We start from the raw sequence: 13,821 nt of genomic DNA on the forward strand, positions 1-13,821 counted from the left end.
AAGTGCTGATGACAAGGATTAATTACAGGGAGAAATGAGTATAGTCCTTGGGAATGACGCATTTCGTTCTGCTTCCATTTATCGCATGATTCAACTAATCCGTTAAGTACGAATTTGTTGAGAAACGATCTAATCTAAACACACGATAAAAGAAGATATAGAGATAAATTGGTAAAGAATAATAAAGAACACAAGATATAACGAGGTTCGGCCAACAATGCCTACATCCTCGGGGAGTCGTCCATTCTATTGATATTTCATGGAATAATAATGGTTCAAGTAACCCTAGGTTACAATGTCTCTATTTATAGGAGTACATCAAAAGCCAAAACACTAAACTACTACTCCTAAGCCCAATAAAGGCTTAAAGACCAATTACAATATATAAACTCTAATTAAATATGAGCCCAAAACCCAACAATCTCCACCTTGGGCGAATACCGCGCTTATTGAGATGTGATGAATAAATTATAAATCTCCACCTTGACAAATTTCACGTCCCTTAGGAAATACACGAGCCGTATCCATCAATCTTCACCTCCACTCCACTCAAGAGCCCTTAGAAGAATAACAATCTCCACTATTACGTATATCGCGCCATCAAAAAGTTATGAGCCACACATCAATCTTCACTATTCGAGCCATTCATGAGATAAATCATTATACCTCCACTTCAGTTCAAAAGCCCTTAGAAGATAAAATCATAGAGTTTATAACACCTAGTAAATTTGGCAACTACGTTACTTCAGCGACTAGAGACATTCAACAACTCTTCCCAATCTTTGTTCATACCCGTTGACATATGCGGAAACTAGAATTAACAATTCTTTATTATGTCAAAATAATCTTTACCTTTGTTTGCAACAAACTGAGTGTCTTATTTTTCAAGTCCAACAACCGACTGAAAGCAAAATACCGAATAGACCCAAGACGAACTTTCATCGTCTACTTTTTCAAAATCAGATATCTATCGAAAACTGAGGACACCCAAAACGAACTTCCATCGTCTACTTCCTCAAAATAAGATATCGATCAAAAAACAAGAAGACCCAAGACAAACATTTATCGTCTACTTCATAACAAATAAATTAGGCTATCACGACATCTCTTTTCTTTAGCTCAAGATCTGACAAAGTATTTGTCACCCATCTTGCCTTAAACGTTGCATACTCAATCAACTTGAACCTCATACTTCTCCTTGACCAAATTAGCTTGCAATCTGCTAGTTTTTGAATCCAAAAATGCCTAGCAATCCAAGAATATTATTTCAAGATTCACTATCTCTCTTCAATTTTCTTCACCAATGCTTCAAATGATCATCTATAGTTTCTCTGAAAGAAATCGAATATCCTTCCATTTGAATTGATCGAACCTTTCATCTAGCCCCTTTTTCATGACTAGGAATCCCTATTCAAAGTCTCAATCATCCTATTCATCTAATATATTATCCACAATGTATAGACAATTAAGATAGAACAAAAGAAGTAACAAAATCATCATCTTCGAATTAACCGAGTCTCCCATCTAGCCCCTTTTTCATGACTAGGAATCCCACTCAAGGTTTTATTTATCTTCTCATTAGAAGATAATGAGATGATTTTTCTCGGTCGTTTGAGAGTTGATTTCAAGATGTCTCCACCTCAACTTATAAGTGTCTTTCATTAGTCTTCCTCTTCCTGGTCTTTCATTGATAATATGTGTTAACTGGAATTGTTTCAATCCTTAATCACCCGCCAACTCAATGTAATCTTGCAATTTGGCCTAAAGGATTGCCCTGTTAACATGTCGACAATGTTATCATCGGTAAACACCATATAAATAACAACTTTTCATACTCGATCATGTTTTTGTCAAGTGTAAAAGCATATAATCTCACCACAGTCTTCATCTTGATTAGCTCTTCCAATAAGATAAGGTCATAACCAAAAAGATACAAACTTTTTGGTCCCAAATAAGTCAAATAAAATTAAAATTAGGCAGACACTTTAAGCCCTAGAAAAACAAACTTCGAGACGTCCAAACCTTGGTCCGACCGTTGAAAATGTAGAGGAATGAGTTACCAACCCTCTTGACAAAATCTCAGCGCAATCGGACTCTGTTTGAATCTCCCATTGTCAGTTTGATGAACCCTGTGCGGCTGTAGGCGAAAATCTACTACTAGTTTTTCTCTCTACCCCTCTTTTAATTTGACTTCTTCAATAACCGGTTACCAAAGAAAAATCTCTCCAAACTTATTTCAGCCGAGAATTTCTTCAAGTCAAAGCCCTCGCCATAGTGAAATAATGTCACCCATGTATGCCAAGACAACAATCGGTTATAATAAAACCTCCAACTAATTTTCAATAAGCATGAAGATGTATCGTTTGTTCTCCACATTCTTCTAGCAAAATACTGCATAGAAAGAATCTAACAAACCATATATATGATTAGTGCACCCTCAACTCATACCTTAGAAATTATCATTCTTGGTAGAACCCTTGAGGCATCAACACTCACTTGACAACTTCGTACCAACACTTATCGGGATTGTCAATCAAAACCTACTCATAAGGTTGATGCAAATCCAAATCCGGCCCTTAAACACACATATCAAAAATACACTCTTGCAAACAAACATTAAAGCCACTTGCTTTAATCAGAAAACCCTTTACATGTTGCATCAACTGTCTTCCACAATCTGCAACATCGAATAAGCACTCCACCTTCTTTTTCAACTCCAATTTTCAAATCTCTTAGAAGATAAACACAAATCTCCATATTTGAGAAATTCAAGTCAAACAAACCTCAATACAAATCCAAGATCAAAGCACACAAAGCTTTGAGAGCTTGATTAAAATCAAACAAGGCTTTACTTGTGAAAATTGGAACAAATAGGTCTTAAACCTATTTTATAAAATCAAACGAGACTTAAATAAAAAGTCTTATTTGAAAAAGTCTTAGTTGTTGACCGCTTCAAAGATTCTTGGCTTCTCTCTATATATTATATTATATCATAATATAATATCTATTTATATGGAATATATATAGAGATATATATGGAATATATATGGAGATATATATGGAATATATATGGAATATATATTGAGATATATATATATATATTTTTTTTTTTATATTTTAATAGAGCATATGTCCCAAATTAAAATAAGTCAAAAGAATATACCTCATCTTCTTCATTCTGGTGTCGCTGTCTACACGACGACTTTTCGTCACCTGCACCCATTGGCGCCTTCGAGATGAACAAAAGACCATTGTCTTCTTCTCTCTTCTTCTCAAGACAACATCACCTAAAAATAAGAATTACTTTAACGACCGTTGACATCTTCTTAGCAATTGAAGATTCCGACTCAAATCTTCACAGTGGCTATTTTTTTTTTGCAACCAATGTCGTTTCTCCAATAGCAATCTTCAACAAAAGCACAAATATCCAACAACTTCTTCAATGGTAGTTAGGGTTTCCGTAATATCTTCACAAATAGATTAGGTTAAACATTCTCAAAACATGCTCTGATACCACTTGTTGAGAAACGATCTAATCTAAACACACGATAAAAGAAGATATAGAGATAAATTGGTAAAGAATAATAAAGAACACAAGATATAACGAGGTTCGGCCAACAATGCCTACATCCTCGGGGAGTCGTCCATTCTATTGATATTTCATGGAATAATAATGGTCCAAGTAACCCTAGGTTACAATGTCTCTATTTATAGGAGTACATCAAAAGCCAAAACACTAAACTACTACTCCTAAGCCCAATAAAGGCTTAAAGCCCAATTACAATATATAAACTCTAATTAAATATGAGCCCAAAACCCAACGCATGATTCAACTAATCCGTTAAGTACGAATTTGCACCAATTCAAATTTGGGATATTATGAACATCTAAAATAGATTTCAGAATTGTAATCCTGCAAGTACAAAAATAGAATTAAGGAGTATTAATAATGCATAGAAGTGTATATAAATAAATGACGCTTTGAAATATAAGTTTTGTGAATAACTCTATACCTTGATTGTTGACCCATCTGCGTTGTTTAGAGAAAGCTGCTGACAATATATGTACAAAGTCTATCATAAAATTATGGTCAACTATTGTATTCTTCAACATTTTGTCTGGCGTTTCGGTCATTTTAAGACCGCCACTTGTATGTGTAATTCACCATCGACTCCCAAACTCCGTCAACTTGTAGTTGGGGCACCTGATCTCCTTTTCGATGTATTCTACAATCTCTATCTCCTATTTAGGGATTCCCAATACGTATTGAACATCCTCTTCTTCGATTTTTACTTCCTTGCCACTCTGTAGGATGATCGCACACCTTCTACAATTAAATGACCTGACGAGGTATCGAGAGAGATCACTGGAGCATTTAGAAAGGGATAGTGACTGGAGACTTCTAAAGCCTATGGTCTTCATCACCTCTTGTCGTTGATCAGATAGTCATTGAATAAGATGGTAAAGGCCATAAGACGAGGTCGTGGTAAAATATATGTTGTGGGCAACTTTTATTTATTTTTGGGATGATTCAGCTGTAGTTCTACCTGTAGTCTTTGTTGCCTTCTAATTATATACTCTAAAAAAACAAATAAAAGAACCACGAAGCTCGCTAAACAAATAAATTGTTATACAGATAAACTATCAACTGATAAAATTCGAGAAAAAATGAAATTTTTTGGAGAAAACGTCACGAAAATAAAAACATTCGGGAACTTTCGGGAAAAAACATCTCGAAAGATTTCATATTCGGGAGAAAACGTCCGAAAAATAAAACTTTAGGGAACTTTCGGGTCCGAAAAAATTTAATTAACGAGCCCGAAAAGATTTTATTTTCGGGAGAAAATGTTCCAAAAATGAAACTTTTGGAAACTTTCGGGAAAAAAACATCTCGAAATATGAACATTTTTGTGACATTTTAATCCCGAAAATGCACTTTTTCACCAGCTCCAACTAAAAATCTATCAAAAAGTTAATCGCATCACAAAACTTTAATCGAAAAATGCTAATCGCTAAACCATAATCCCCAAAATGCACATTTTCACTAGCTCCAACCAAATATTGATAAAAAATTAATCGCAAAACTCTTATCGAAACACTAATCGCTAAATAAAAACGTCCCGAAAATTCATGAATATAGATTCGAGATTTTGCCTTGGTGACTTGGTGGATGCATGAATAAGATTCTCACAGACGAAGAGATATATGTTTAGAAACAAAGAGAAACGAAAACAAAGAGCAGACGAATGAGACTTGAAGACTTACCATTTCGAACTTTTAAGCTGAAGAAGAAGGAATCACCAAATAAAGAAGACGTCGAAGAAATAGTCGGAATCGCTGACTAAAGAAGAAGGAAGAAGTCGCCGAATAAATAGTTGGAAGCTGACTGAAGAATACGCTGAATAAATAGTCTGAAAGGAAAAAACAATCGCCGAAGACAGAAATGGAACTTTTGAGAGAGCGAAGAATGAACTGAAGAGAAGAGAGTGAAAGAAGGGGGAAAACGAAAATAATATTAAAAATATATAATATCTTTTTTTTAAATAGTCGACGTGGGGGTGACGGTGGGTGACGGTGGGTGACGTGGCTTGCCATGTCACATTTTGTTCTTTCATTCGTTGTCCCTTCATTGCCCCTATTAATTTTCTTTTCTAAATAGTCAAAATTTTATAAAGTAAAGACGTTCTTTAATGGGCACGAATTAAATAGCACGAAAACCTTTCCCGAGTGTCACAAAAAAATGAACTCAAAGGAATCTCTAAAATTACGTTTGTACACGTAAAATATTTTATTAATTTATAAAAATTAAGTGCCGACTCTTATAAATCAAAATGTAACCTGTCTTAAATGAAAAGGATTAATCAAATTTATCATTTTAGTTCTCATCTTTTTTATGAGATTCAAGAGAAAAATAAGTTACGAGATTTTGATTAATGAATTAAAAATTAAAAATAATAGTTTTTCAAAATATTGATTAAACTCTCTTTTAACTTAATTAAACTTTTAATTAATTTAATTAATATCTAAGCACCCTTTCACGTAAAAGTATTTAAAATATTTTGTCTCAACATTTTTCATGCCTTACAACAGTCCATCATTAAAGTTTCTTTATAATGATCTCAAATATTTGTATACATAAATGCAAAACATTGTGTAGTTTCTGAATGTAATATTACCTTCATAAACATTAAAGTTAAACCGGTATTTAGAAATTAACAGAAACATTTTAATATTTTTTGAAAATGGTCAATGAAAAATGATATAAATGAGAGTTGCTTAAGCTCAACGAAAAAAATATTATAAATATTGAAAGAAAAAAATATAGAAAAAAACAAAACACAAAATAGTTCACCATTGATTAAATAAAAATAATAAATCTTAAAGAACACGTAGATCTTCAAGAAGATCAATGAGTTCCCCAACTGTTTCAACTGGTTTATCCAATGAAACTTCTCTGATTGTTATAATAATAGAATTATGAATTAAACGCATCAATCAATAATGATTATTGGACGTTTTACGGTTTCTTTCCAGACAAATGATCCATCATAAGATAAGCGGGATAGGGGCCCAACGACTCAAACCAACGGAGTTCACCGTCTCTATCCATACTTCCCAACAACTATGATAGATTTTGACATAACCCACTGAATATCAGCCATGTTCCATAATAAGCTCTAAATCACAACCACTCCATCACAGTGTAATAGCAAGTGAGGCGCCGACTCCACCTCTTTATGACACATTTACAATGACTTGCCATAATGCACTCTTTTTCATTCATCTATCATCCGTCAAAATCCCTCGATGCATGACACTTCATCCAAAGAACAAGATCTTCGATGAGAACTTAGAGTCCCACAACTTCTCCCATATGAGATCGTAATGAGCATTCTATGCAATTAAAGAGTAACAATGATTAATCTTTAAATTATCAGTGTCTTGCCAACATAAAATATCACACAAAGAAGGATTCACCTCTTTACGCCCCACCATGTTCAACACTCTATCATGTGAACCTAACTCTTCAACATTTAGTCTCTTCTCCTATACCTGATTTTCATTGCAAAACCATTAGAACTCGCGTCAACTTTATTTCCAGTAATAGACTTAGTATCTAGATTTTCCAACAAATACAGAAATCTTGTGCCTATTAATTTTTAGGGTCGGAAAATTGACACATTATACATTATTATGTTTTGCAAGTTTCAATATAAAAAATTAAGTTTATGAAAAATCAGACACATATAATTTACCAGAAAATATATTTTTACCAAAATATGTTAAACATGATTTGATGTCCCATGTATACCGTGGAGGTCCTGTACTCCTCTTAAACATATTAATTTTTTTTATACAGTTTAACAAATATCACACATTTATTTTATTTAGTAGATTAGAAAAAAATTGTCTTTCCCTATTGAGTTGATATTTTTGGATGTACTTCCCCAAAAATTGGTCTACCCTAACCTATGTACATGCTGTATTTACCAAGGGCTAGCCCTGCATGTATGAATAATGGAATGATAACAACTTTTCTAATGTTGGTCAATAATAACAAACCAAACCACATATATGGCAACTAGCTCCTATCAATAATTCAAATTTATTTCTCTTTCTTTCGACATTAAAACTATATCAATAAGTAAAAAAGAAACCATATATGGATTGAGAAGACTTACATGCCCTTTTGTTTTTGAGAGGCACCGTTTTACCAAAAAATTTAAAATTATCATGTACTAAGGATTTTGGTTGCTCTTATAATTGGAGAAGTATTTATTAACAAGTTTAGCCGAATTCTTTACTTACTTTGAGTCCATTTGTCCTTTAAACCAATATGGTTATCCAATTATTTTGACCATCTTATTGGTTCGTTGAGTCATCTTTCATTCTTCTTCTTAACTCATCGATTCTTTTTTGGTGTTTCCCAAACTGTCTTCTTCTTCGTTCAATAGAATTTATTCTTTATCGAGATCTTTTTCTGAGATCGGTCGATCAATTTTCTCAGATATGTAATCATATTTATGTAGAAATCGATTTATTGTTCATCTTGATAAATGATAGAGGGAAAAGAGAACGTAGGAAAATTTAATGGCTCCCAAGGTATCATCTACCCTTTTGTATTAATGTTAAAAGTACAATTTAATCCTTGATAAACTCAAATGTTTACAACTAAACTCTTTGAGTTTTAAAGAAATTCAAAAGATTTATGACACTTCCTGAAATTTAGCAAAATTTTGACAAACAATTGTGAGCTAGGCTTAACTGAATTTTTGATTATTTGACTACAAGTTTTGGGACTATTTAGTCTTACCCTCTATCAACTTTCCTTTCTAAGGTTGAAATTTGTGACAAAAAAACATAAAACCTAATTGAGCCTTATGTTAGAGAAAACTGAATAAAAGCACCTGAGACTAGTCGGAGGCTGATCGAAATCCTTCTATAGAGAGAACAAAGTGTACAGGTAAGATGGAGCATAAATCTGAGAGAAAGTTGTTTTTTGTGTGTTAATTAATGAAATGCCCTAATGGGCTTTATTTTTGGTTAAGCTCAAAACCGTTTGAGCTGACCCCAACAAATCTCCCCGTCAGCGCAACTTTCCAGACTCCAATAAACCCGCTCTCTCCCGACAATCTTCGAACTTGTCCTTAGGCAAGGACTTTGTAAACCTATCTGCACCATTCCCACTTGTATGAATCTTCTCCAAGTTCAACTCTTTTTCCTCAAGCACATCACGTATCCAATGATATCTCACGTCGATGTACTTGGATCTCGAATGAAAAATTGAATTCTTCGGGAGATGAATGACACTTTGACTATCGCAAAATAAAATGAACTTCTATTGCTTTTATCCCAACTCTTGTAGGAACTTCTTCATCTACAACACCTATTTACATGCCTCGGTAGCTGCAATATACTTAGCTTCTATAGTAGACAAAGAAACACACTTTTGTAACTTTTATTGCCACAAAACAGCATCGCCTGTAAAGGTAACAAAAAAACCTGATACAGATTTTCTTGAATCAACATCACCCGTCATATCAAAATCTATAAAGTCTTCCAAAATAGGAGTATCTCTCCCGAAGCATAAACATACTTTCAAAGAGCCTCAAAGATATATGAGAATCCAGTTAACAACCAACCAATGTTCTTCTCCCAGGTTGGAGAGATACCGACTAACAACACCAACTGCGTGTGCTATGTCCGGTCTGGTACATACCATGACATACATAAGACTACCAACTACGGAGGCATAAGGTATATTCTTAATCTCATATTTCTCTTTCTCATTTGTAGGAAATTGTTTAGAACTCAACTTTTAATAACCTACAAGTGGAACTAAAATCAGTTTTGCATTTTTCATTGCAATCCTCTCAAGTACCTTCTCAATGTACTTCTCCTGTGATAGCCAAAATGTTCCGTTCTTTCTGTCTCTTGTGATTTCCAAACTTAGGATCTGCTTCACTGAACCCAAATCCTTCATCACAAAATACTTGTTGAAATCGCTTTTGAGCTTCTCAATTTTCATAATATCTTGTCCAACAATCATCATATCATCAACATAGAGTAGAAGAATAACATAATCATCAACACCGTATCTCTTTATGAAAACACAATGATCAGAAGTAGTCTTACTGTACCCATTTGCTTCCACGAAGGAGTCAAATTTCCTATACCATTGTGTAGGAATTTTCTTGAGCCCGTACAAGCTTTTCCTCAACATGTAGACAATATCTTCTTTACCTTTAACTTTGAAACCCTCGGGTTGTTCCATCTAGATCTCTTTCTCCAAGTCACCATGGAGAAATGTAGTCTTCTCATTAAGTTGTTCAATTTCTAAATCTTGATTAACAGCCAATGCAAACACAACTCTGATGGATGACCTCTTCACAACCGGTGAGAAGATCTTTTCAAAATCAATCCCTTTTTCTGTCCAAAGCCCTTTACAACCAGTCTTGCTTTGTATCGAGGTTGTGATCTATTCTCTTGATGCTTCAACTTGAATACCCACTTCTTCTTCAAAGTATTCTTTCCTTTCGGAAGTTTTACCAAGTCATAAGTCTCGTTCTCTTGCAAGGAATTTATCTCTTCTTTTATTGCCACCAACCACTTGTTCTTGTTTTCATGAGACAATACCTCTTGATAGGTTTTTGGTTCTCTCCTGTTAGTCAACATCACATACTTATTGGGAGGATACCTACTAAAAGGTTGTCGTTGCCTACTAGATCTTCTAATATGCTGATCATTGGGTGGCTCTAGAGAACTATTACCATCTTGTTCAGCTTCCTCTGTTGGCTCATCATCAACTAGAGGAGTCTCATCAACCTTAACTTGGGAATTTTCCACATCATTGGCTGTGATTGTGGTGTACGAATCCTACCATTATCGGGAAATTCCTTCTCCATAGACTTTGGCTTTTATTTTTTCTCAAAGTCTTCAATGGTCTGATCTTCAAATAATACCACATCTCTACTTCTAATGAGTTTCTTGTGAAGTGGGTCCCAACATCGGTGCTCAAATTCTCTATGGTCATACCCAATAAAGATACATTGTCTCGTCTTGCTATCAAGCTTAACGCTCTCATCTCAAGGAACATGAACAAATACTTTACAACCAAAAACACTCAAGTGATCATAAAAGACGTCTTTACATCTCTAAACTCTTTCTGGAACGTTGCATCTACAGAAGTTGAGGGTAAAAGATTTATCAGATCAACTGTTGTCTTCATTTCCTTTCCCCAAAAGGATTTAGGCAACTTAGCATGAGACAACATACACAAGATTCTCTCATTGATAGACCTGTTCATCCTCTCTGCGACTCCATTTTATTTAGATTTTTTTGACACAGTCTTCAAAAGCTTGATCCCATGACTTTTACAATATTCCACAAATGACCCTCTGTATTCGCCACCATTGTCCGAACGAACACATTTCAACTTCTTCCTAGTTTCTCTCTCCACTTCAACGTGAAACAGCTTAAAGTAATCCAATGCTTGATACATAGTCTTAAAGAAATAGTCCCACACCTTCCTTGAGCAATTATCGATAAAAGTGATGTAATAATGAGCACCACTTAAAGTCAAGGAATCCATAGAACATATGTCTGTGTGAACCATATCTAGGATATTGGGATTCCTATATGGAAAGAGACTCTTGAAGGAAAACTCTATATTTCTTACCAATTAAGCAATCCGTGCATGTCTCAAATCTGTGGACTCCAAGCCCCGAAGATCGATTGTCTTGGAGAGAACTCACATGTCATTCTGACTTAAGTGACCAAGTCACTTATGCCAAAGTTGTACTAAACAATCATTAATTGCATTTTCTTCTCCCCCGTAAGACTTAGCCTTTGTCACATAAAGAGAACTGAATTTCATTCCTTTAGCTACCACTAAAGACCCCTTAGTGAGTTTCCATTTTCTTTCACCATAGTGACTATGATAACCCTCATAATTAAGAATGTTAGTGAAGATCAAATTCATCCGAATATTGGAAACATATCGAACATTCTTCAAAAGTAGCTTGCATGAAGTGTTAGTATCCAAACAAACATCTCCTTTTCCAACAATCTTACACTTAATAAGGTTCGTCACTAAACCAAATTGTCCACTAGTGTAAGAAGTAAATATATCATAACGATTGGTGATATGATAATAATCACCCGAGTCTACCACCATTGTGTATCTTACGAAACAATGTTGATACTATCATTGTCGTAAATAATATCGATGGCATTACCACCCACAACTGCAACCTTACTACTTTCATCTTGCTTATTCTCCTTTTGTTCCTGCTTGAAAGATCTGCACTAATACTTCTTGTGTCATGACTTGCCACAATGATAACACGTAATCTCTTTTCTCGAGCTGAATGTTCCCCGTGACCTGTTTGAACTGCCACTGCGATTCTTTAGAGTTTTACTTTTAATTCTACCCCTTCTCTCGATCACGAACACCTGACTCGAAGTCGAGAAACCTTGTTCTTTTCTTCTAGTTTCTTCATTCAACACGCTCTTTTTCATCATTTTCAAAGTAAGCTTACCTTGTCGAACATAATTGGTAATTGAAACCACAAGTGTCTCCCAACTATTAGGCAAGGAATTAATCAAACACATAACATGAATCTCATCATCAAATTTCATTCCTATCGCAACCAACTCATTTAGAATACCCTAAAAAGAATTTAAATTCTCGGACATAGAAGACCCATCTTGATATTTCAACGAGCAAAGATTCCTAAATAGAAATGCTCTATTTTGATTGTTGTCCTTCTTATATAACTCACTCAAAATTGTTCACACTTTATGATCATTTATCTTAGTAGCCACATACTGATACACACTGTTATCAACCCATTGCTTGATCTTACCAACTGCCTTTCTGTTTACCTTCTTCCAATCTGCATTTGTCATAGCCTCTAGTTTGCCTTTATCACCTAAGATAGTGTCTTCATAATCATAATTACACAATAAGTCTTCCATCTGTGACTTCCAGATTGTGTAGTTGGTAGTTGTGAGTTTGATCATCGTGCCATTACTACTCAATGATTCTTCCATTTGAATTATACAAGAATCATCACCAAACGAACTCAACTCTTATACCACTTGTTAGAGAAACTGAATAAAAGCACATGGTTGTCTGGTCGGAGGCTATTCGGAATCCTTCTCTAAAGAGAACAAAGTGTACAGTAAGGGTGTAAGAAAACCTACCAAACCGTTCAAACTTAACCGAATATCAAACCAAACCACCTAAACCGAGTTCAAATCGGTTCTGATTTGACTAAACCGAGCTATACAGTTTGGTTGGTCGGTTTGCGGTATCATAATCCATCAGTTTATCGACCGAACCGAATATACTGATTTTGTATAATACGATTACGTTATTCCTTTTCCTAATTATATTAATATATAATTATATATTATAATAATAAAGTAATTGATGCTTCAAACTCTTCACTTTTTAATATCAGCCTGCCCAGTCTTATCCGCTAACCGCTGCAACCTGCAAGCTCAACTGCTCAAGTTTCCTCTTTTTATTATTATTATTTACAATTATACCATTTTTTCATTAGTTTAGTAATTAACTATTTCTCTCATTAGTTTCAAAAAATCTTTATACTAAAAATGGCTGAATTCATCATTCATCTTCAACGTTATAGTATTATAATGTTAATCTCTATTCACACATTTTTTCTATTGAATAACTCTCTAAATCTGCTTTTATCCCTCATATTCAAAGCTCCAGTTTCTAATTTTCAAGAATCAAAGACGAAATCGAGAATAATAATGACTAAAGGTAAGAATAAAAACTTCGATTATCCATTTTCATTGTTTTTAAGACTTTAAGTTCATCATTCATCTTCGGAGTTGAGTAAAAGATGTATATTTTGATTTTTATTATTAGGTCAACTCTAAGCTTAGAAAAATTGAAGAAAACTCTTTAGAGTTTAATTCGACCATTATTCAGGTAATCTTCTCCACTTGGCTTTAGATTCAATGTTCTTCTTTATTGGCGCAAGAGTATGTGCTATAGTCACGTGTGGCAAGCAGGTATTTGTTAATAAGTTCTATAAAAATAGCAATGTATGATAACATGTTGTGTAAGAGGAATGGAAGTGAGAGTGGTGGTGGGGTTGTTGCAATTATTCATGACACTTGTAATGATGTTTTTTTTTTCTTTCAGATAGGTGAATTTGGATTGCTGAAAATTGATTTGTTGTAGTATGATGGCTTGAAAATTGTAGATGAGTGGATTTGATTTTGAATTGTTCAATTCCATATATTTATGTAGTTCTTAATAGATTTTGAGACTTTAAGTTATTA

Source organism: Impatiens glandulifera, chromosome 2 (assembly GCF_907164915.1).
Source record: "Impatiens glandulifera chromosome 2, dImpGla2.1, whole genome shotgun sequence".
Classification (NCBI taxonomy): Eukaryota; Viridiplantae; Streptophyta; class Magnoliopsida; order Ericales; family Balsaminaceae; genus Impatiens; species Impatiens glandulifera.